This window comes from Ciconia boyciana, chromosome 2 (assembly GCF_034638445.1).
Source record: "Ciconia boyciana chromosome 2, ASM3463844v1, whole genome shotgun sequence".
NCBI classification, from domain to species: Eukaryota; Metazoa; Chordata; class Aves; order Ciconiiformes; family Ciconiidae; genus Ciconia; species Ciconia boyciana.
This window is the reverse complement of record NC_132935.1, coordinates 76,012,679-76,035,766: the sequence shown is the minus strand read 5'-3', so window position 1 is coordinate 76,035,766 and position 23,088 is coordinate 76,012,679.

Here is a 23,088-nt window from a genome sequence, read left to right as displayed (position 1 = left end):
TTTCCTACACACAAACACATGTTCTGCCTGCAGTCACTGTATTTTATGTTTGTTGCCAAACTACGTGTTATTACAGTTACCAGATCCTTTTTTTTTTTTTGGTCTTTTATTTTGTTCCTAAAGAGAATAAATTAGTTCCTCATACAATAGCCATTCTAAGGATTTAGGACTTGCTGCCTGCAGGTTTGGGTCCCTGTTCTGCTGAGCACTGAACAATCTGACATCAGCCAAGCTTATCACCTAAGAAACCCAACTTCTGTTCATCAGTTTTGAACTACTCAGATCCAAGCTCTGCTTTTCACATTCAAATTGTAATTCAATGGCATTTATCATTAGTTAGTTAGTTCTTTGGAGAGAGTTGATGTATAGTTTTCATCTGTGTTTCATTATTCTGTTTCATGTTTTGTGATTTTGGGAAACTCAAGATTTTCTTTTTAGTGAGAAGGGAAGAGAGGTTAAAATAGAATGAGAGACATCTGACTATTCGCTCTTTCATTCTACCTTTTTATATAGGAGTTACACATGAAATACAATAATCTAATGAGATTGCAACAATTTCATTAAGAAGAGGATAGGAATGGAAGAAGACTACAACCTTAGCACAAGAAATATTAAACAGTACTGGCTTGTCCACAGATTTTTCATATTCTACATGCAAAAAGGGGAAAAAAACCCTCAAAACTAGTTTAATCAGGGAGAAAAAAAAGTTTTTTATAGCATTATGAAAAGTTGCATGCTCTTTCATTCTGGCCTTGAATTGTTTCATAAGCATGAAAAATTATTTCTACAAAGATAAATGTGCACAGTTTCCTTTTTTAAGTGCCCAAGACCAATGCAACATCTACTCTGTAGAATAATTCTTACTGGCTAAACTAGAATCTGAAGAACCAGGATTGTGAGCTAAAGAATGACAATAATGATTTTAGCACTCCTGTTGTTTCCTCACTGGCAAAGTTTGCAAACTATAAATGTACCCGTATTATCAGTATTCTCAATATGAAGCATATTAATCCCAGGGAAAAAATTAAATCTGTTCAGATTTTTCTAAACAAATGCTTCAATTCATTATCAGCCCATTTTCAATCATTGCCATTTTAATGATTATTTTTCAAGGCCCCGTGGGGGTTTTTTTGTTTGTTTTATTTATTTCGTTTAAGACATACCTGAAATAATTGTTACCTACTATGCTAATTGAGCTTGGTGCTCATTATTTAAGCAATAAACTAATCTTCTGTGAGAAGGCAGTTTGCTCCAGCTCTGTAAAATCTTAGCTCCAATTGAGTCATTACCCTAAGGAATTCCAATCGGCAATGAAGGAAAATGGGATAGCAAAGGGAAGAAAGGGTGAATCTTGGCTTTAGACACTGGATGCCTACAGTTCAGTTTCTCACCTTTTTTTTTTTTTTTTAATTTCATTGTTATTCATTATTGAGCTAAGTAACACTGATAATTAACAAGACATGTAACTGACTTCTTATCATACATACTGATCTTGCTGTGACTTTCCGAATATACTTCTTTTACCAATAACTTTTCCTATGGTTATATTGTAGGCATGTCTAAACAAACTTCTTCACTTTAAACAGATTGAACTGCAAGTGAACCAATTAATTTCTGAGAAATAAGCTAGTAAATGTCATTTAAAATAAAATGAAAATCAAATTCGAGCTTTGGAACTTAGAGCCTTTTATTTTGTTGATCTGCATTCTGCTCATAAATCACATCCTTGAATTTTTTTGGTGGAAAAAAGAAAACCCCAAAACCAGTCACTTAAAATTCTGGACAGATATACCTGTGGAATGTAAAGCAAAACCAAAACCAAAACAGCAATAAATAAATAAAATGCAACTGAAAATGCCTTTATGATGCCATCATCCAAGAAAAAACAATTGAAAAAGGTGCTTGTTAAAACCCAGACTATGAAAAGATCACTTTTTATATTCAACTTTTGGGTTGTAGTAATTAAAAATCTTGTTATTCTACGACCAGTGAAAGGATAGGGGAAATAGTGACTGCTGTCAGTGCTTCTGTGTGTAGCTCTGCACATTCTATAATGTTCTGACAGCTCTCATACTACTTTTTTGTGTCTAACAAAAATCAAGTAATGTACCTTAGCTGATACTAATCTCTTGTGACAATACAAATCAGTGAGGTGCATAGGTGTCTGAAGTAGAGTATAGAATGAAAATGCTGCATGTTAAGGATGCTAAAAAAGCTGCTTTCATTCAGTTCTATTCCTCCTACCTTTTAGAAGTATATGTTATTCTCAAATCTCTGTACGCCCAGAAGTATAACCTCAACAACAATAATCTTTTGTCTTTGTACTTTATATTATTTGAAGTGTTTTCCTGCCTTGAGTGATGCCTTTTAAATATAGAAACTGTGGAATAATAAATCATTCATCTTTCCTTTGTTTTCCACTTTTACTTCTTATACAGATCCCAGCATACTGGGGCTTTTCTCAGCACTGACTGGAAGTCATCATATAGACACTATAATACAGATAATAGAAGTTTAATTTTAGCTAACAAAAATATTTAATATTTAGGAGAACATAAATATTTTCTCAGCTCTTTAGCCTACAAATATTAGAAACAACAACAAACTTGTGGTGACTGATGTCTTTATGGACCTATTGCTGGACATATAAATCCGAACTTTGACCTCAGTTATGTTCAAGTTGAAAATTAATAAACAACAACTCCATGTATCACTGATATTTCTCCAGAATGAAAGTAATGCTATTGAAAAATTATTTTAGCTTGCAGCTGCTTTCTACTTTGAATTAAGAATGTTCAACCACTGATGATGTTTCTGGATGAATTATCATTTTATTTTAGCGATGTAATTTTATTATATAGGATCATTATCAGTCACACACTGTTTACTCCCGTGAAAGACATATCTTTCCAGCAAGACAGTATTTTAATATATTTTTCATCACCTTCCAATCACTAAATGACAGTAACTCTCTTGCATTTAACAAAAGAGAAGATAGATGGATTTGTTCGTGGTCCTCGAGCATGTATTTCTGCATACTAGTGTCTTCCAAATGATACTTTTGGAAATAGGGACAAGAATAGAGCAGCAATCAACCCAAAAAGCATGTACAATCACTTGAAGTGTCTGAACCCAGACCTAAAATGAAGGGCTCATACCGATTTCTTCAGGAAATGTGGTGTTTTGTCTTGGAGTTGAAGCAACACATATAAAGCATATTTTATATGAACACATATCAATGCAAACTGCATTCTGTGTCAAAAACATTGGCTGCTTTCACTACATGAAAAGGCTTTGTTTTCCATTTGACAAAGACAATGAGAATTTTGTACAGGAAACTGAAAAGATAAGAGTTGGCCATACGAGTAACAGTGCTGCTCACAGCTGAAGCATACCTATGTTACCAAGGTGACCACACTTACAGACTCATGATGAACTCATCAGTAACCAGGAGTTTAACTAACGAAGTCTCTAGAAGTTGGATCTCTGTCTTGGCTAGAATATAAAAGTTTCATGAAGCTTCTCCTTGTTCACAGACTTTTCCCCAGAACTATCCAGAACCATATGGTTGGAGTATAAAAATTCCTACAATATAATACATTATATCAATATTAGAAGAAACATGTTAAAGAAGCTAATTCATATATCTGTACTGTTATGTGATAACCTACACATCAGTGACATTGCTTACAATAAGAACTTTCAGGAAGGATTTTAATACACGAATCCCTATGATCTATTGTTAATAATGACATGGGCAGGATATCAGAATGTACACAAGGACTTCTGCACAGAGTATAATGGCATATGTATTTCAGCTCTTACATACTCCAGTTCTTACAGCTTCCTTACAGAAGGCCTCTTGCGTATTTTTAGTGAAGTGGGTTTCTCCAGAACCAAATGGGCATGAAGACAAGATAAGAAGGTGTAAAAGTCTGTTTTCTACCCTAAGTAGAAAATTAACCTAAAGTGATGGAGAGCTGCAGGACTATATGTACCTCCCACAGTAGGAGCCAGCTGATCCTTCTCTGCTGCATGGAAGGCCAACAGGAGTTTAGACCTGTCAGTGCTGGCAGATTTGAAAACCATCAAGCCTCAGGTGTTCAAATGTGGTGATGCTAGAGGTCACAAAACTCACATCCTCAGTTGTTATGAAACACAGTATTTTTGTCCCTTGAGAGAAGCCTGGCATGGTTGCTGACACTCTGCCCCCTGACACCCTGCCCCCTGACCAACATTGGCAGCGTAGGCAGGATGCTGCCCACATTATCCATGTGAGGTATGATTCTCTCATATCACACTATCGTTGGTGGAACCAAGTGGCAACGTGACTCTTACGCATGTTCAAAAGGCATTTGCATGATCGGCTGCTGCTGCCAGATGACCCAGACACCAAATGTCCCTGGCAGCCCGCCGGAGCCATGCCATCGCTTATGATCCTGTGTTTGCTGTAGGTGATTGGGTGAGCCACTGTATGGGCATGTTGTTGCTCATCTTTCTTGCTGCATCAATAAAGCTTTGTTTTATAACTTGTTGCCAGGCTCCATTACTGTTCAGACCACAGTTGCTCAATCAGTCTGGTAAAAACACACCAGCATATACCACGAGGACTCCCTGTGCCTTTGCATCCTTCTGTACCATTGCTGCTACAGTCACAAAAGTGTTTAATGAATGATGTGTACAAGTTAAAAAGAAATTGAAATCAAAACCAAATGCAGAAAGAGATTGTTAATGAGCTAAGTAGAAAGTTGCTGCAACAGTTGTGTTGAATTTGTCAAAGCCGTTTCATGGAATTTGTTTCGTAGTGGATTCTGCCAGGAGTTAATGCAAAAGCACAAGAGTTTTATGGGTCAAAGGAAAATCGTTCTTGTGGAGTAAAAACTCGCAGTAAGAAAGCTAAGAAATATGATTGGATTCTTTAAGATGTCACAGAATTTCTTGTTTCTTGTCAGATGAAATCTCTTGCTGTCCAAATTACTGCCTTATCTACTTCCAGACATACACTGAGAAATCAGTGTTTAGTTTCCTTTTGTTAAGTAGATAGCATGTATTAAAAAGAGATAGTGTTTGAAAATTAGTGAACACAAGGAAATTGTCCACTGTCATGTCATGGCACAAAAACCAGCAACAGTAATTTTTTAACTTTCTTTTGTAGTTCAGGAATATCTACAATAGCATATCACACAGAAATTCAGCTTTGAGGGATGGAAGGTACTTCGGGGCATTTTTCAGGCTGGATGTAATTACATTTTTATGAATTCATCTTTCCTTGACAGGAAGATTTAGATGCACTTGATTTGTGACTGGGATATAGACTTTAGTGTAAATTCATGGGATATTAGGAAACAGGTTGAGAGACAAACCTCACAAAAAAGATCAGTCAAAGCAAACTGAGATGAAAAAAGGGGAAGGGCAAGAAAAGATCATGCAAGAAACTTGATTACTTGGAGAGAGAATTCATTCTCTTGCTACCTCTGAATGATCCTATACCACAGTACTTTGGGAAAGTAAGGAATTAATTCCATTTGATATTGAATTTTGTCCTGTCTTTTCTCTGAAACATGGTATAGCTCAGAGATACATTATTCATTCATGTATCTGAGATTTTCAGCTTTGGGCTAGCTGAACAAATGACAGGAGACTGAGAAGAAATCACTTGTACTTAATGATACAGAATGTCTGGCAATAACTAGGATACCAGATTTAAAAAAAAGAATGGTGCAAAAAAACTGAAATAAAGTATTGGTTTTGGTTCACTTGCGTCCAAGATTTGCGTCCAAGGTAATTTTAATGTAGTTAAATTAAAATTACCTTGGACGCAATTCTTCTGGAGTCAAACTGAAACAACATTTCAGCTTTCCTACCAGAACAAAAAATTGAAAGAAATTCATTCTTGATTGTATAAAATTTGACTAAACCAAAAGATTTGGATTAGTTTTCAAGGAGCCTTTTATTTTCAGATAGATAAAAAAGGTAAAATTAGTTATGTTTAAATCTAAATTTAGTTAACTAAATAATAAAACTAAATAATAACTAAACGTAATAAAATACAAATAATAAGGCTAAATAATAACCAACTTATGTTTGTTATGCAAATACAATTTAACTTACTTCCATTTTTTCCCAGGGTTGTCTTGATTGAAATAATCTTACTAATTAAACACAAATTAATAAACAGTCTTTGTTGCCCAAAATGCATTTTATAGCCAAAAATGTGTCACTTGGTAATTGTTATTCACTCTCTTAAAAAAAAAAAATTTCAAAATGTACCTGTCCTGCAATGCATAAAATTGATTCCAAGATCAAGCAGGTGGCAACTTGTAATTGCTACTCCTGATGCTCTAAAATTTGAATATATCCAAATCTCTTGATCAACTATTCTGTTCTTCCTTGCAGACCATGTTTGTCTCCTCCATTTCTTTCACTGTTGGGATGACAGGCTTCCTGAGATATGCTTGTTCAGTGCTTAACACAACCTGGCCTTTCCTGGCAGAAGAGTCTACTCACAAATTCTGCTCACGACTATTTAGAAGAGAAATAATGGTGACAATAACTGTGGCAATGTACTGCGCAGCAAAGGATTCTTCATGTTTTTAAATCCTTTCTTTTCACTAACAGAAAAGAGGAACTTGCTGCAGTCACATAATGGATTTATGTAAAAAGAGCTTTTGGAACTTTGTTTTCATTCATGAATGTTCCTTTTTTTGGGGCAGATTTGAAACTAGTGACTTCTGCCTGTCTATCCATCTTCAATTACTTTACTGTCAATTATGGGCACAGTAGACGTAAACACCATCAGAAAAAAGTTGCTGCAGACAGACAGCATCTTAAATGTCCTGTTTGAAGGACAGAAACATAATAAAAGCCTGAATGCTGATTGAAAATCTTAAAAGTGAAGAGGAAAGCCTAGAAGATCAAAAGAAGTAGTTTGAATTTATACTTTTTACTGTTTTAATATAAGATGAATTCCTGCCCTTGTAGGAGTATGAGTTTACAGACAGAATGCTAACTGTTGAAGCAATTCCATGAGAAAACAAACATTTAATTGGAGATCCTAAATGTTATTCAAAATGCTTGCTTTTATTACTAGGAAGAATGTGAGCTGGACATAGGGGTTAAAAATCCCTAATGCTGGAAAAGATCTCATACACTGGACAACTGTGGAAGAGAGGGAGAAGGGACCTTAACTTGACATCGTATCATTTTTGAATAGTAATAGTTTTTGTGATGATTGCCAAGTTGGGATTGGCTTGAAACTCATCAGCATTTTTATAATGTCTTATTAACCTTGTTTGCTGAGATTGTGTGGCTGGCCAAATTAGATTTGATGGTAGAAATTTCTTTAGGGACTGTAGATGTGCTGGGATATGTACATTTACTGGAGTTTAATGGAAATAATGAATTTTCTCATGAACAACATCTTCGGATGATGAGTGCTAAAAATGAATTACTTTTAGCATAAGGGAGCTCCTAGAGAATGTCAGGAAAATGTGTCCTTTCCAATAATTTCCATGTTTTATGCCTCCCAGTACAAATATAAATCTCCTTGAGAACTAGATAATCTGACACTCCTGGTACTAACAGGTTTCTGACTCTTGGAAACTCTGAGGATTTTTTGGTTTTGTTGTTAATGATCAGTTCAGTTTTGGCTCTCATTAGAGATACAGCTTAATGGTTGAGCAATGTAAATTTTTATTTAGTCTGTGTGTCATTGCATAGCATTACAATTTTATCATATATAAATTGTAGACCTCAGTATTTATCTTCAGATTTCACAGCAATAAACCAACAAAAGATTAAACTATCATAATTTATAACTGAAAAGTAGCATCTCATTGAGCATGAGTTTTCACAGGAAAATTACATGTTAGAATGGAAGTATACCCCTCATCTTTGATGGTGTATCTTGTGACAATACTTAAAGGGCATGATTCACTACAGTGGCATCACAGTATTTCTTCTATTGTTTTTCCAGATAATTAAAAATCTGTCATATATTTTTTTCTAGAAAAGGACTTCAATCCTTGTCGTTGATTCATCATGTGATTACTTCATTGTAACACCATGATATATTTTTAAATGGGGGGAGGGGGGAGGAGTTTCTTGAAAAAAGATCATCTTCCCATAATGCATTTTTTAAAAAAGGCTACCTTGTAAAATGCAGACACATTTTTATTCTAACCAAAATACTATCTTTTTCATTTCTAACACATTGGATAGCTTATCACTGTCTGTAGTTGGTGCTAAAAATTCAACAGACATTAACCACTGGAATTTGGAGAAGGTACCTCAGGACACTCCCTATGAGGGATATTATTGGTAAAAGGGACTAATTACAGTCACTAATGGAATATGGAATTCTGACACAGAATTCTGTAAATATGCCTAGACAAGATTTTCCAGAAAGACTCACTTTGTAGACTTTTCCAGCTCTTCAAATTTTCTGTGCAAAATTGCATTGGCACTGAGTCTCAGCCACAGCCAGTGAGCATTCACCAAAGTTGATTTAGGCGGATTGTAAAGGTGACATTTAGACCCTGCTGCCTCTCTCCTGCAATCCTGGGCCATCTGGCAGCTCTTATTCATGCTCGTTGCCAGTGACACAAATACGTTGTTAAAAATCCAGGGATGACAGGGTCTTAAGTGAACCCATGTCCTCCCCTGTTCTGGGGATCTGGACCATGCAGAAACAAGTATTTCTAATACATACTTATGGCACAGAAGGTTTTCTTAGACAGTCACTGAAGAACTTTGGGTTTTGACTTTTCTATTACCCCACACCTGCAAAGAATGTTTGCTTGCAGAGGAGGAGCTAAGCTATATTTTAATTCTATTTATGAGCTAATATCACTTTATTTTCTTCCATTTCTAGAAAAGCAACAAAATTACAGTTTAGGCTCCCCTTGTTCTCTACTGAGTGTTGCATCTAGATTTGACAGCCAATCCTCAAAGGCAGGTAACCATACCAGTCCAGTAAAACACCACCACTAAAATGCAGCTCTCTAGTAATGCTTAAGTATTACTGAAGTACAGAATATCAATGATCAGTTCTGCATACATGCTTATGAAGGGACACTTGCACTGCTCAGTGGGGCTTGTCACAATCTTACATACTCAAATCTAGAGGCAGCCCCACCTGTGCTATCAAATATTGTCAGCTTTGATGGTTCTGTATAGTTAAATTTAGTGATCCTTGAACAAGGTTAACTAGTTTTCCCACAGATTTCTTATTATATTTTTTTTTTAATTTGAAAATACAACTGTTCAGTGGACTATATATCAACGTATATCTTTGCTAACCTGTTCATTTCATAGACCACACATCCCCAGATCTTGACAAAATGTGTTTTCATATCTAATCTGTGAATCATTCATCAAGTTATTTATTTTTTTCAGATGCAAATTAATAGTCTTTGGAAACATAGTATTTTACTTAAATTAATTTGATTCTTTTCAGCCTACAGAACAGCAACAAATGAAAAAGTTCTTTGAAATCAGTCAGTTTGATTTTTTTTTCCAAATTTGTAGCACCGGCAGAAGGCCTGAAGATACTAAGATCACCACAAATGTTTCTAAAATTGTAGACGGGGTAGACAAGATAAGACTGAAAATACTCTCCCCACTCAGGGTATTAGCAGTGCATTCAGTTTGTTAGCAGCCAGCTGGCCAAACAACAGGCATGAAGAATCTATAGAATTTACAATACACAGTTGGCAATGTGTAGATGATGTCTAGATTATGTTTGGTATGTGCATTTAGGTGTATATCCCCATTGCTGGACCTGAGTGTCTCTTATGGCTGCACCTCTTTTCATATTGGTGTGAGTCCTCAGTATGCACAAACATTTGTGCTAACCCAAAAGAAAGTATAAGTGGATGGAAGGCAGGGTTGTGTCTATTTATCTGTGTTGCCATAGCTCCTACAGGATCCTATTGTTCTAGCTACTGTACAAACATACAGTATGAAAACAGTTCTTGCCCCAAAGAGATGGCAATTGGATGCATCCCTGTCATACAAGTAAAAAATAACAGCTCAGGTTAAAAAACCGAATATATGCTCTACACGTATGAAGCAAAACTTAAAAGAAAGCAAAGGACTATTAAAAGTATTGTTCAGGGAAAGCAAATAGCTGTCCAGCCCACTCACTCCACTCACTACATTATATAGTGTTAAAAAAAGTAATTTTGCAATTGAGAATAGGAGATTTTAAACACCCTCTTCTCTGATGCCACCTGGTAGTACTGAACTCTGTTATCTTAGAAATTAAGTATCAAGTCACTTCAGAGAGGGAAGGTATGCAATGAAAGTATTTAATTCCCTGCTACTGACGTCAATCAACATTTGGCCATAGATAAAATACAGGGATCAGTTTGAGGTCCTTCGATGTTTCAGAATTAGAGACATGGACTCTACTTCTTATTAATAATTCTTATTTGTGTATTTTCCCTTTATTTCTTTCATCCCATTATTTTGCCTATTGCTCTCAAGAAAACTAAAAATAAACTCCCACAAACTTACTTTCCAGATTCATGTGCATTTTAAAAGACAATACTTCAGTCATAAGAACAACACCTCTGAGGATCAGTTCAACAAAATAATAGTGTTCTCTTTCAGCTGAGAACTGTAGAGTACAATAATATTTGCTTCTAAGATGTTACAGTGCTACAAATTTGGTGCATGGTGACAGCTTTGGCATATTTGAAAAATAGGATGGAAAAAACCAAATACATATGTTAGTTTGTGTGTATATGCAGTGTAAATCTAGATTTTCATTGCAATGTTTTACTGAGGAGAGTATTTTCTCCCATATGACTGTTTTTTAAACTTCCTGTATCTTCTTTTTTGATTAAATCTATCTCTGATGACAGCATGATCATTATAGACTAGGCTTTTGTTGTCCTATTATTACATGACACCTAGGAATAACAAGTGGTCAATTATCTTTTACCTAGCACCATCAGAAAGGAAATTCAATTTACCTGCATCTTCTGTCATCACAGTACAAAGGACGTTTCCTAACCTCAGTGACACTTTAATTAGCATGATGGTGGAAAGCAGTATTTTCCGTCATTAGGTAGTTTAGGGGCTTTAGTGTGTAAATCATGATTTTCTATTATAGTTTGATTGGGTTAGATAATATTCTTCTCATGACCCAGTGAAGCAGACAATCTCTCTCCTTCACAAGCTTGAAACGTATAGCTGAAATGTGCACTAGAACAGACACATTTGTCCATGTCATTTCAAGATCATTTAATGTAAAACAGTTTAATTTAGAGTATCAGAATGTAGAAATTCAATATAAAATGTCAAATGTTTCAAATCTGGAGAAAGTAATGATGTGGAGAGTCCATTCACAAAACAGATTGGTCCTGGCTTTATTTTGTGTTATCCTATTTTTTATGTTTCATTTTAATTGTGAAAAGCATTTACACCCTGTGATCAGTCCTTTGCAATATACATTCAATCTTATTCAAAATGTATAAAAGAGAAAATAAACCGCATTTTGACTTGTTGGGCTTTAGACGACCTTTATTGCTTCAGTGCAGGATAAGCAGACTCTTTGAGCTAGTTTGCAGACAAGACACAAAAGAAGAGAGTCCAAGATGGAGAATGAGAGATGGGAAAAACAACTCAAAAGGTGAGTCAGTACATACCCAGCATTGGTGAAGTCAGTAGTTGTTATTTCTTATGTAGAATCATTGCTTTCACTTGCATTAAAGAACAGCGCTTTGTTGCAACAGAATATATAGAGCCACATATTGTTAGGAAATTAGAGATGGTTCTGATAGGCACACTTAAAAGACTGACAGATCACGCCAGTTTCAAACTTCAAAACCTCTTTACTGTATCAATATTCAGTAAGAATACACATTGACAGTCACTATCAATCATTATCACTACATACCCAAAATAATTAGTCCTTAACAAATCTATCCTAAATTAGCAGTGAGTATACAGTGTCACAAAACTCACACCTTTCTAGTTAGTACTGATGGGTATGATCTGTGACAGTCCTTAGTCGATGAGATCAAGGTCATCAGACTTGAGAGCTCATGAAATAGGAAAACCAAGACATAAGTGGGCTGTGACCTTTCTTCTTTTCCTCTCCTCAGTCATTGTTGATGTTTTAAGCTGCTGTGAACCTTCCCCAAAAGAAAAGGGGTGGTCTCACCTGCTCTTGGCATCTTATTTCTGGTATCAGGACTTCTGGCTTCTCTTATTCTACAGGATAATTATCGTCCCATTAGGCATTTTTCCCATTTGTTTTGTAGAATGCTTTTGATTTTACCAGACATCTTTCCTATCTGCTCCACATCCTTCATTCTTATCTTGCAGATTTTACCACTTGCACGTTTTTCACACCTGTTTTTTTTCAACTATACCATAAGTCTCCATCTGCCCATTTGTGGCTAGGGCTATTAATTATATATTTAAGCTTATCCATGTTACAAAGTGCTAATAGTGGTATTTCAGTGTGACAAATTGCTCATACGGTCTTGCTGGTTTTACTGCTTTAGTGTGCTTATTATACTTTGCTTCAAGGCAAACAGTATGCTAAGCTTGCTTCTATTTTTTGGGTGCAACAGGCCTCTGTTTTCTCAACAGTTCTAGCTTCCTTCAACAGAGAGGGAGTGCTTGCCGATTCAGCACAGACAAAATTTCATTCCCAAATAGAGTCATGGAAAAATAAGTTGGAATAAAAACCAGCTACACAGTTACAAACAAACACCATTCTATACAATTTTCATGCAAGGCTTGTATGGCTGGTGGTGGCATTTAGGCAATGACTAGGTTAGATGATATTTAATAACTATATTAGGCTCAGGTGAACATCTGACTATATTTGATTTAAAAAAAAAATCACAGAAAAAACAATGGTTAATGGAGGGACAGGCATTCTGATAATAAGTCATGTTAAACTTTTCATGAAGGACATAAATGATTAAATATTGCCGTTCTAAAAGATTTCAGTCTGCCAGTCTTTGCATGCCTTTCACCTCAGGTAATGATTAATAGTGTCTGAGACCACATGGAAGCCCTTTTTCACTGACTGCCAAAAATACATATATGAAAAATGCGTTCTATGAAGCTCTGTTACTGCTCTGAATTAGCTCTTAGATTGGCTGATTCATGAATGCCCCCCCTCCTTTCTGTCATACATTTTTTTGTCCAAGATTCAATGCACCAATCATACCAGTAGACAAAGGAGACAGCTATAAAACTTCACGTCCACCTCATGATGTCAGCACCAGGATATGTGATATTGTATTAGCATTGGTTGACTCTGACGACACTGAAAAATCCATGTTGAAATCAAGAATTTAAATATTATTTTGTTAATAAATAGACTATTTCCAAAAGTGTTTTCCCTCTGATAGTTTTTCTAAGCCATCTTTTTAGCCACTAGCAAAACAATGTACTGCTGTGTTATCTTGTAAGGATGGAGCACAGAAAGGGAAGATAAGACAGGAGAAAAAAATCAAACCTGGAAAATCTCAGGTTCCTGTATAGTCCTGCTCAACCAATATGTAAATGTGTGCAGCCCCTCCAAACCTAGGCTGTGGAAGCTACCCAGAAACATAATCAGTCTTCATCATACCATTATAAATAAATGGACAACAGTACTCCAATTTTGTTCTTATGTCTTTTCTTGATGACATGCAGAAGCATTATTTCTATTTAAAAAATGGGAAACTAAGGCATGAGATGACTTCAGTGATTTGCACACAAGCACATCAAAAGCTCAGAATTAAACAGGGGACTGAGTCCAGAGCTCTAACTCTCTGGCCTAGAGCTCTTAAGACCTTACAGTGGACCCAATTGCTCATTTGGCCATTACTCCTACTATAATTGTATTTTTCACTTGCATTAAAAAACCCCACAAGAATGGCCACACTGTTCAGAACAAGACTAACAGTAACCATAATGGACACCCAGAGAAGAATAAGAACAGCACAAATATATTACCTCCCCAGTAGCTGCTCAGCCACCAACCATTTTCTGCTCAGTTTCTACTCAGGATTTCTTGATCCAGTTGTGGCCTGTCTGTTTAGTAATCCATAGTAGGTGTCTCTCCCATATACTTGCCCAGCCTTCCTTTGAAACAGATGAATTTCTGACGTTCACCTAGCTCCCTGGCAATGAAGCTGCTAGCCATTACATGGTGAAACACCTTCTGTTACTTTCATTCTTAGGCTAAAGGCAACTAGAAACCAAGCATCACCTAAGCCATAACTTTGCTGACAGTCAAAGGACAAGTAGAGAACAAAAAATTGTTTTTTGTCTCCTCTAGCATCATCTCTAGTTTTCTGAATTCAGCAACTATTTTTCATTGATGTAACTATTTTCTCAAGTTCCGAGGTACCTGAGAGATAATATTATCTGAGTCTGAGTTGTTTTTCCCGCTAACTTCTAATGGTCTCTTATTTCCCATCTGTTGAGCATCAGCAGACAGAAAAATATCAGCTAAAGATGACAATAAAACCCCTAAACACATAATGGCCTTCAAAACTAATTTGAAACTACAAGCATGGAGGTTGATCTGCATTTGGTGTATGCTGATGAAGGTCCTCAGAAAGAAATAAACTATGACAATTTAACAGTAGCTGAGGTTTTGACTCTGTAGTTATAGAGAGTTGATAAATTCTCTTGTCCTGTGTTGTTTTTTTCAGCATCGTCCCAGCTGCCAGATAAACGGCCAGCAGTCTGGTTGAACAAGAAATTAAGCTCCATTCAGAGGAATGTATGTATTTTTCCTCTGTCTTGGTGAAAACTAATTCATAATAACTATGGGATCTCTGAGCACTTCTTAGAGCTCTTCAACATTCTTATTTTGCTAGTTGTTGAATTTAAATCATGCTTTTTAAAATAATTGCATGAGTTATGTTTAGTAAGAATTGTAAGGATAGAACACATGATGATTTTATTTTTGAAATTGCAATTTTTATTGATCTTGTTTCTAAAAATCAATTGTTTTTATATTTCACTTCAGTTCTCCTGTGAATTGTGATTTAGCCTTCACTTAACTCTTTAGATGAGAGGTAGCTTCTACCTATAATGAAAAATTGTGATTCATTTCATCAGGCAGTTTATCACTAAAAATCGAACTGCAGCCTAATAAATAAACTGTGGAGTCTGCAGAAACCAATATAATATTTGTAGGCACTAGGAACACCCCAAAAAGATCTGTAAACCAAGTGTTTTCAATAGAAAAACTCATGACAGAATCCAAAGCTGACATCTCGCCATCCTGCAGACAAACAAGTGAAAAAAAAAAGAAACCCAGGTGAAATAGCATTCATCTCACCTGGTAACCCTCTAACAGCTAGGCATCCAGTGTTCATCCTTCCTCAGTGGATATTACAGATGTTTCCAGAAAACATGTCAGAAAACTTTAGCCTTCAGACAGATGTCTAAAATTAAAGAGCTGAGTTGATTTCTGAAGTTTTTAGGTCTCTCTGGCTAAAGAGGAGTCTTCATGACTAAGGTAGATTAATGTCTAATTTTTACATTGCTCGAGTGGGATAGGATGTGTTGCACAGTTTTAGTCAGTTGTTGTGGGCTAGCATGGGAAAAGTGACAGAGCTGGTGTGCCAGGCAAAGGCTTTCACTTCCACAGATTAGTGAAAATGCAGCCAGAGCCTTGGAGAAGGGAACATGGAATGAGGTGCCATGTTTTACAGATGATGCAAAGTTATCTTGTAAGCAGCAGATGAAGATAGTGTCTGAAGAATTGCAGAAGGACCTTACAAGACTATTACTTCGGCAGGGAAATGGCAGATGAAACTCACAGTAGGTGAATGTCAAGAAATCAAAATAGTGAAAGAAAATAACCCTGGATTTGTGGAGAAAATGGTGGATCCTGAAGTGGCAATTGCCATTCTGGAGTGATGCTTTGGTGTTACCACAGTCTGCCGCATGAAAATATCTGCTATAGTGCTTAGCAGGCATGAAAAACGAGGACCTCAAATGTTAGGAAGTATTAGGAAACAAATAGAAAATAAGACAGAATAATTATTCTACTGAATAAATCCAACGGCAAACCAACAAACCTACTCCTTTGATACTCTGTGTCTGTAGCCCCCTCATCCAAAAAAAAGGATATACCAGGAATGGGAAAGATTCAGAGGACAAGAAGGATAATGAAAGGCTTAGAATTGCTTCCATGTGAGGAACAATTGAATAGGTGTCGTGGTTTAACCCCAGCTGCCAACTAAGCACCACACAGCCGCTCACTCAGTCCCCCTGGTGGGATGGGGGAGAGAATCGGAAGGCTAAAAATGAGAAAACTCGAGGGTTGAGATAAAGACAGTTTAATAGGTAAAGCAAAAGCCGCGCACACAAGCAAAGCAAAACAAGGAATTAATTCACTACTTCCCATGGGCAGGTAGGTGTTCAGCCATCTCCAGGAAAGCAGGGCTCCATCACACATAATGGTTACTTGGGAAGACAAACGCCATCACTCTGAATGTCCCCCCCTTCCTCCTTCTTCCCCAGCTTTATATACTGAGCATGACGTCATATGGTATGGGATATCCCTTTGGTCAGTTGGGGTCAGCTGTCCCAGCTGTGTTCCCTCCCAACTTCTTGTGCTCCTGGCAGAGCATGGGAAGCTGAAAAGTTCTTGATTTAGTATAAGCACTACTTAGCAACAACTAAAACATCTCTGTACTGTCAGCACTGTTTTCAGCACAAATCCACAACATAGCCCCATACTAGCTACTATAAAGAAAATTAACTCTATCCCAGCCAAAACCAGCACAATAGGAAAGGATTGTTTAACCTGGGGGGAAAAAAAAAATCACACCAGTGTCCTCTTCCATATACGGGAGAATTATGAGGAATTATGATGGACATTAGTCAGCTGTTAAAACCTAGCAGTGAAGCTGAGGATTAGCCCAAGACTGTCACTATGATTTTATAACATTAGACTTTCTTTTATTCAAGCAAAATTCAAATAAATTAAGAGCTTTCTTTCTAAAATAAGAAATAGCTGTTCATAGCCATATTTCATTGAGTGAAACACTGATAGGAAAGCTGAGGACATATGAACAGAAACAGTACTATTTATTCCTATATTCTGCAGAGTTAAAATTAATATATTGACCATCCGGAAAGTCAGGCAGACACAAGGTGAGCTTATGTAAGTGCCCGTAACATTACACACTGAATTAAAACAACTTTGTTTTATAATAGCTCAGGTTTAAAGAACTTAGCAAATGCCTTAATACTGCCCTAAAGAGATCAACTGCCTTATAAAGCTTTTAGCTTATGCTAAATCATGAAAACAGAACTTACTGGTACCTATCTGAAACTAAGAACAGCAAAATCAGGACAGGTATAAAATGGTGCCAAAACCAAGACTGGGTTGTTTAAACAACATGTTAGTAGGAAATAAATAAATAAATGAGACAGTTGCTGTTTTCCTTCGTGCAATAATAACCATAGAAACCAAACCCAGGGGTTATTTCCATTCACAAACCATTTTTTGCGGCAAAGCAAGGAATTCTCTAAACAAATTGATGGATTTGATCCTGCAAAGTGCAGCTGCAGATCAGTTTGTGCTTGTTCCAAACGCAGTGAGCAGGGCAACTGCCAGCACTGCATAGCTATCAGACAGCCCTCAGAGGGGAAAAAAAGAGAAGGAAAGGGGTCTCCAGATTACCAGCGTAAGAGCAGAGCTCTGAAGGGGGCTCCCCAAAGCATGGAGGTCCGGGGCGGATGGCACCCTGGGGGTGGTGGAGCTGCCCACCTCCGAGTTTGGTGCCTGGCAAGATCCTGCCCCTGCTGAGGATGGCCCCAACTCACAGCTCACACCGGTGTTACAGGAGCTGGTGACTGCCACACACCAAAAACATGCACTGCCTTCAGACACAACAGAGGCGGGTGGTCATGTCCACCACTGTCAAAGGCAGAGCTCATGTAGGACTGTCACTCAGAGTGATGAGGTCATGCCTTCCCAAACAACAGAGATTTCTAGACCACAATCCCTCATGCAGCTGGAAGCATATGACTCTATTACTGCCAAGGGAAAAGCTTTCTTCCCCAAGAAGGAAGGCTTCCTAGATCCTCAGCCTGGCAGGGAAGTAAGAGCAGAGTAAGCTGCTGAGTTATGAGACACACTGAATGTCAATCTTCCCCACCAGAAGCAGCACTTACATCTTCAAATAAAAGAAAAATCAAGTAAAGAGAAGAGAAGCAGAGGTGAATGTATGTATATCTGTACTTCGAACTCTTGTTACTGAAGTACCATTACGGAGTCAAAGAATGAAAAGCAGCCAGAAAATCACATAGTCTGGCATTTAAAAGCTGAAGATCACACTGAGGTAAATGAACCAAAATGCCTTATCTTGATCTATGCCATCTTCCTTTGTTGGTGCACTCTTTGTGACTAAAAAGGAAAGAATATGTTAGGGATATACAGTATGAGTGGCTGGAGATCATCACTCATTTACCCTTATCAAAATAGAAAGCATTTTCTTTCATAATTTGAAAAGTTTTTTTTTCTTCTTATTGAAAAAGGGGAATGAGGAAATGCAAAGAAAGTATTCTCACTCATTTACATTTCCTCTTCCTCTTGGCCAGCTTGGCAGAACATGAAAAACTAAGTATAACATTTGGTTGGGGAGGTTGCAAAGAAAGAAGTAATCTCACCCCATCTTTCAATTAAAAAAACACAGAACTTTGTCTAGAAAGTGCTGACCTGTTCTTATCTAAAGATTGCTCAGCACAAAGGATGACCTGAAGTGCTCTGAAGTGCTGAAATACAAAGCTGATTTATAATAATTTATTCACAGTGTATGAAAAATATTATTGCAATTAAACACTGGATTAGAAACCAATAAATCTGAGCAAATCTTTGTGCTTGGAATTTATTTTTTCTATTTCCTTGGGAAAAACAGCTCAAAGTTTATGATCTTGAGTTTGACATTTATAAAAGGAGGGTAATGTTTCTTCTCATTATGCTTTTAAACAAAATAAGTGTTATGATTTATCATGACCATGTGTAGGCTGTGTACCCTAATGGACTTTTAGGTTCTTCTGTAGTGCATATACTAAATATGTTTTAAAACAGCATGTTGAATGGCAACTTTTCTTTGCTCCGTTAGCTGAAATGAAATGTTAATGTGTCTCTATACATAGTCAAGCAGTGTCAAAATAAATTTCAGGAGAATAAAACCAATGTAAATCATAGTCCAGTGTAGTGAAATTGCCATAATTCTTACCACTTGCTTGTTCACTTGCCAGTTCCAAGAACTAGGATTGGCTGGGATATCAATAGGATAATGAGATATTACACGCTTATTCAATTGTATGTTGGTAATGCTGATTATTAGAAAGGCCAGAATCACCAGGAAATCTACAAATCACTAAAAACATCAGTTATTTAAAGTGATCTTCCATGCCACATAAACATGCAATTTAATCCCTATTGCATACTGAGTACTTTTTGCTTTTTTAATAGTGTCTTGCATGTATCAAAATACTTCTCATATATGAAAAGTAAATTCTCATCACAGATTTATGAGAGTACCAGTGCATTTTATACCTATGCCTAAAGTTGAAGCTTAGACAGAAAATATATGGAAAACTGCGGGTTTGGCTGTGAACTTTGAACATGTGATTCTTTAGTTAGAATTCCTTGAGTTGGCCATTAATTTAATTAGAACTATGCAGTGCCAACTAATTTTAGCATTGTAGAAATTCACAATTAATTAGCTGAAAATCTCCTCTTATGAAACATAAATCCTCCTCCTATTCTGTTTTATATTGTGAATAAAACATTGTTCCATCCATTTCTTTTTGATATCTTGAAAGATGTAAAGCTGTACATTAGATCATAAAATATATTGATGAGTTTTCTTCTAAAATCTACAATCCACATCATTATTGATTGAGGCATTAACTGATACTTTCATTACATTCCTGTAAGATTATATTCAGAACTACATTCCTGTATCCAACGATTTATTCCGTCCTCTTTGGTTATTTGAAAAATATTACTTTCAATAAGCCACTGAATGTCACTTCTTGTTAATTACTAGTTTTGATGACTGAATATATTTTAACATCAAGGAATTCTATGCATATAGTATTAGTGGGTTTTTAAATAAATATAGAGTTTGCACATAATTTTGTAAATTATTTAACAGACATTTAGGCTACTTAACATAATAGAAAAGGTAGCAAGTGATACTATAACATGCTTTGAAACCTTTTGAAGTTATACTTTACTCTCAGGAATAAAGAAATCAATTTTTGTTGTATATCTATCTATGAACCGATCATTCTTTGTCTTTTTATGAAATCTATTTTACTGATAGTGATGCACACATACTTTATTAGCAATGATTGGCAATTAATCTATTTTTTCTTTGAAAACTGTTGATAAATTGCACAAAAGTGACTTCTTTAAACAGAAAATCCCACAAACCCACACAATGAACACTTATAATTAAATATTTAGAAGAAGTGATTAGTGGAAAGGAATAACTTGGCAGTCACAACACTGCAGTATTAATGGATGGAAAATGGAACCAAATATATTGTAAACCCAAGGGCATCTGAAAAAATGAGATCCAAACATTTAAGGCAGTCAAAAACCCAAGCACACAGCAGTCCTTGCCTATATGAATTTTATGGAAAACAACACTACCTATCCAAGGCAGTCTGTGGCTATGGCTTGACAAGGTCATAAATCTGTATTTAGGGTACTTGGTAGCATATAAAAAAAGTTCAACAGTCACATGACACAGAGGGTGGAGTCCATCCAAGCTCTTTTTACAGCATCAGATTCAGTCAAAACTTTATGAGAGGGTAACCTTGTCCCTTATCATCTCTACGTGTCTGTCTGACTCGTTAAGAGATCAGATATTACTTGCCACCCTGCAGGCACATAAACACACTGATCTGTATGTGCTCTGGCTAACCTAACAGATATGTAGTGTTGACCCGTATTTGATCCAGGTTTAGTGTATGCTTCAGCAGGGTCTTGTACCCCACAGATCTGATATGAACAATTGTGGAATCAGAAAGAAACAATCAGAGTGTGATAACATGCTTCAGTGACCCTAGCTAAGCTAGCCTAGCTCCAGGGAAGACAGGTACCTCCAAGATAATGTGGGAAAGACATAGAATGATATGACAGAAGAGTAGGTGAGCTAAAACATACAGGCTATATAACTCAAGTGGCTTATGTCCAGTGTAATGTTAGAATATAACCCCTATATACCCTGTTGGGACAATTCAAGCCTAAAATGCCACTTAAGTCATGACAGGAATTTTCTTTGGTGGATACAGCTGAATTTGAGACAAAACTCGGCTACATTCTGAATGAAATAAAAAGTTTTATTTAACTATATTTAAATTCTACACCTTATTTGTCATGCCAAACTTAAATGCAGAACAGTGGGCCATTTCACTTTATAAAATATGCAGTGCTGTCTCTCTTGAGGTCATAGGCAAAATGCCAACAGACTTCAGCAGAACCAAGATTTCATCCATACTGTCCCATACTTTACCCCTTAGCTTTGTGCATAGCTGAAATCTTTAAGGGTAGAATCTTGACTTAAGAAATTTAATGGCAAAACTCCCGTAAACATCAACAAATCTAAGATGTAATCCTAAAAGTTCAAGCAGAAAATGCTGGATGACACATCAGTGACTGCCAGATCAAATCCAGACTTGGACAGATGTGTTATTATTGGAGAATATAGGCAAGTGAAGGCTATTAGAAAAAAAAACGAACCCCAAACTTCTAATTAAATAACAGACACTTATATAGCAGATTAGTAGTAAAGGTATTTGAATGTTTTCTTTTCCCTAAACCAGCACATACAATTTTCATAATAGCATACTTTCACCTCTCCTGTAACCAGTAGTTCTCTATCCAGCTGTGGGAGAAAAGGTGTACTTAGAACAGTCTAGACAGCACACTTTTATTTTATAAAAGCATAACATTGCAAATTAATGTCTAGCTGCCTCTCATATGAGATTTCTATTCGGAAGAGAGCTGCTGAGCAGGTGTCTCATCATCATGTAGCTAACAACAGCCAATGCTTTCTCCTGCAGGGAGTGGCTGACGTGTTTCCCATTTAACATGTAAAAAAAAATCAGCTGAGACACAGGTGGAATAATTTAATGCATACTGCTAAGGCAAATAGGTAGGTTAAACATTGAACAAGGCCTGTGATATGGGAGAGGTAGCTCTGATCAGACTGGTGTAAGTCCTGGTCCTGCAGCAAGTGTAGCAGAAAACCCATGATTTTTAAAAAGGTGATGATTTCACATCAATCTATATCAACAAAGCAGGGCTAGAATATAGTTGTCTCTTTAAAAATAACCCAAGGGAATGAGACACAAATAGAACCTGGACCTTGCACCAGATCTAAATTCACATGAACTGTGAAGGAATAGCCAGTGTTCTCATCATGAGCATATATTTGCTGTTAGGGAGGTGGAATATTTTTGGCTTTGAACAACCCTGTAAAAGAGTTAAGCAAACATGTATACTTTCAGAAGCTTCTTGTTTGCTTGACTTTTCATTGCATCTGCAGTTAACTAGGGTTGTCTTGCACTGTCAGTTCAGAACATATTTCACTGTGTAATGTCTTCAGTGTTATCTTTGACTTGACCTGTTTTTGTAATATAGTGTATGCTATAGGTGCTAAGCTAACAGACAATTTTTTCAGGTGCTACACACTTAGATTTGTAGTTGGCATTATTTAAGCTTACTACTTTTGGTTAATGCTGTGCATTCCAGCAGATTTTAGTAGGATTTTTTTTTTGTTGCTCTGTTTGTCCTTTCTCCAATTCTTTTTGATGACTTGCTCTACTGACACAGGAATAAATGACACAAATTCTTATGCTTACATTTGTAATATTAAAATAATTATTTTTCTTTTGCATTATGCTTCCTTGTTTTCCACTTTACTGGGGAACTATAGCTTGTCTTAGTTTCCAAGCAGACATTTAAGGAAATACTGTTATTTATAGTTAAACTGCAGTGAGATGAGTAGAAACCCGTATTACTTAAGCCAACTGTTTAATTAGCACATAACACACTGGAAAAAAAGAACTAAATCTTTT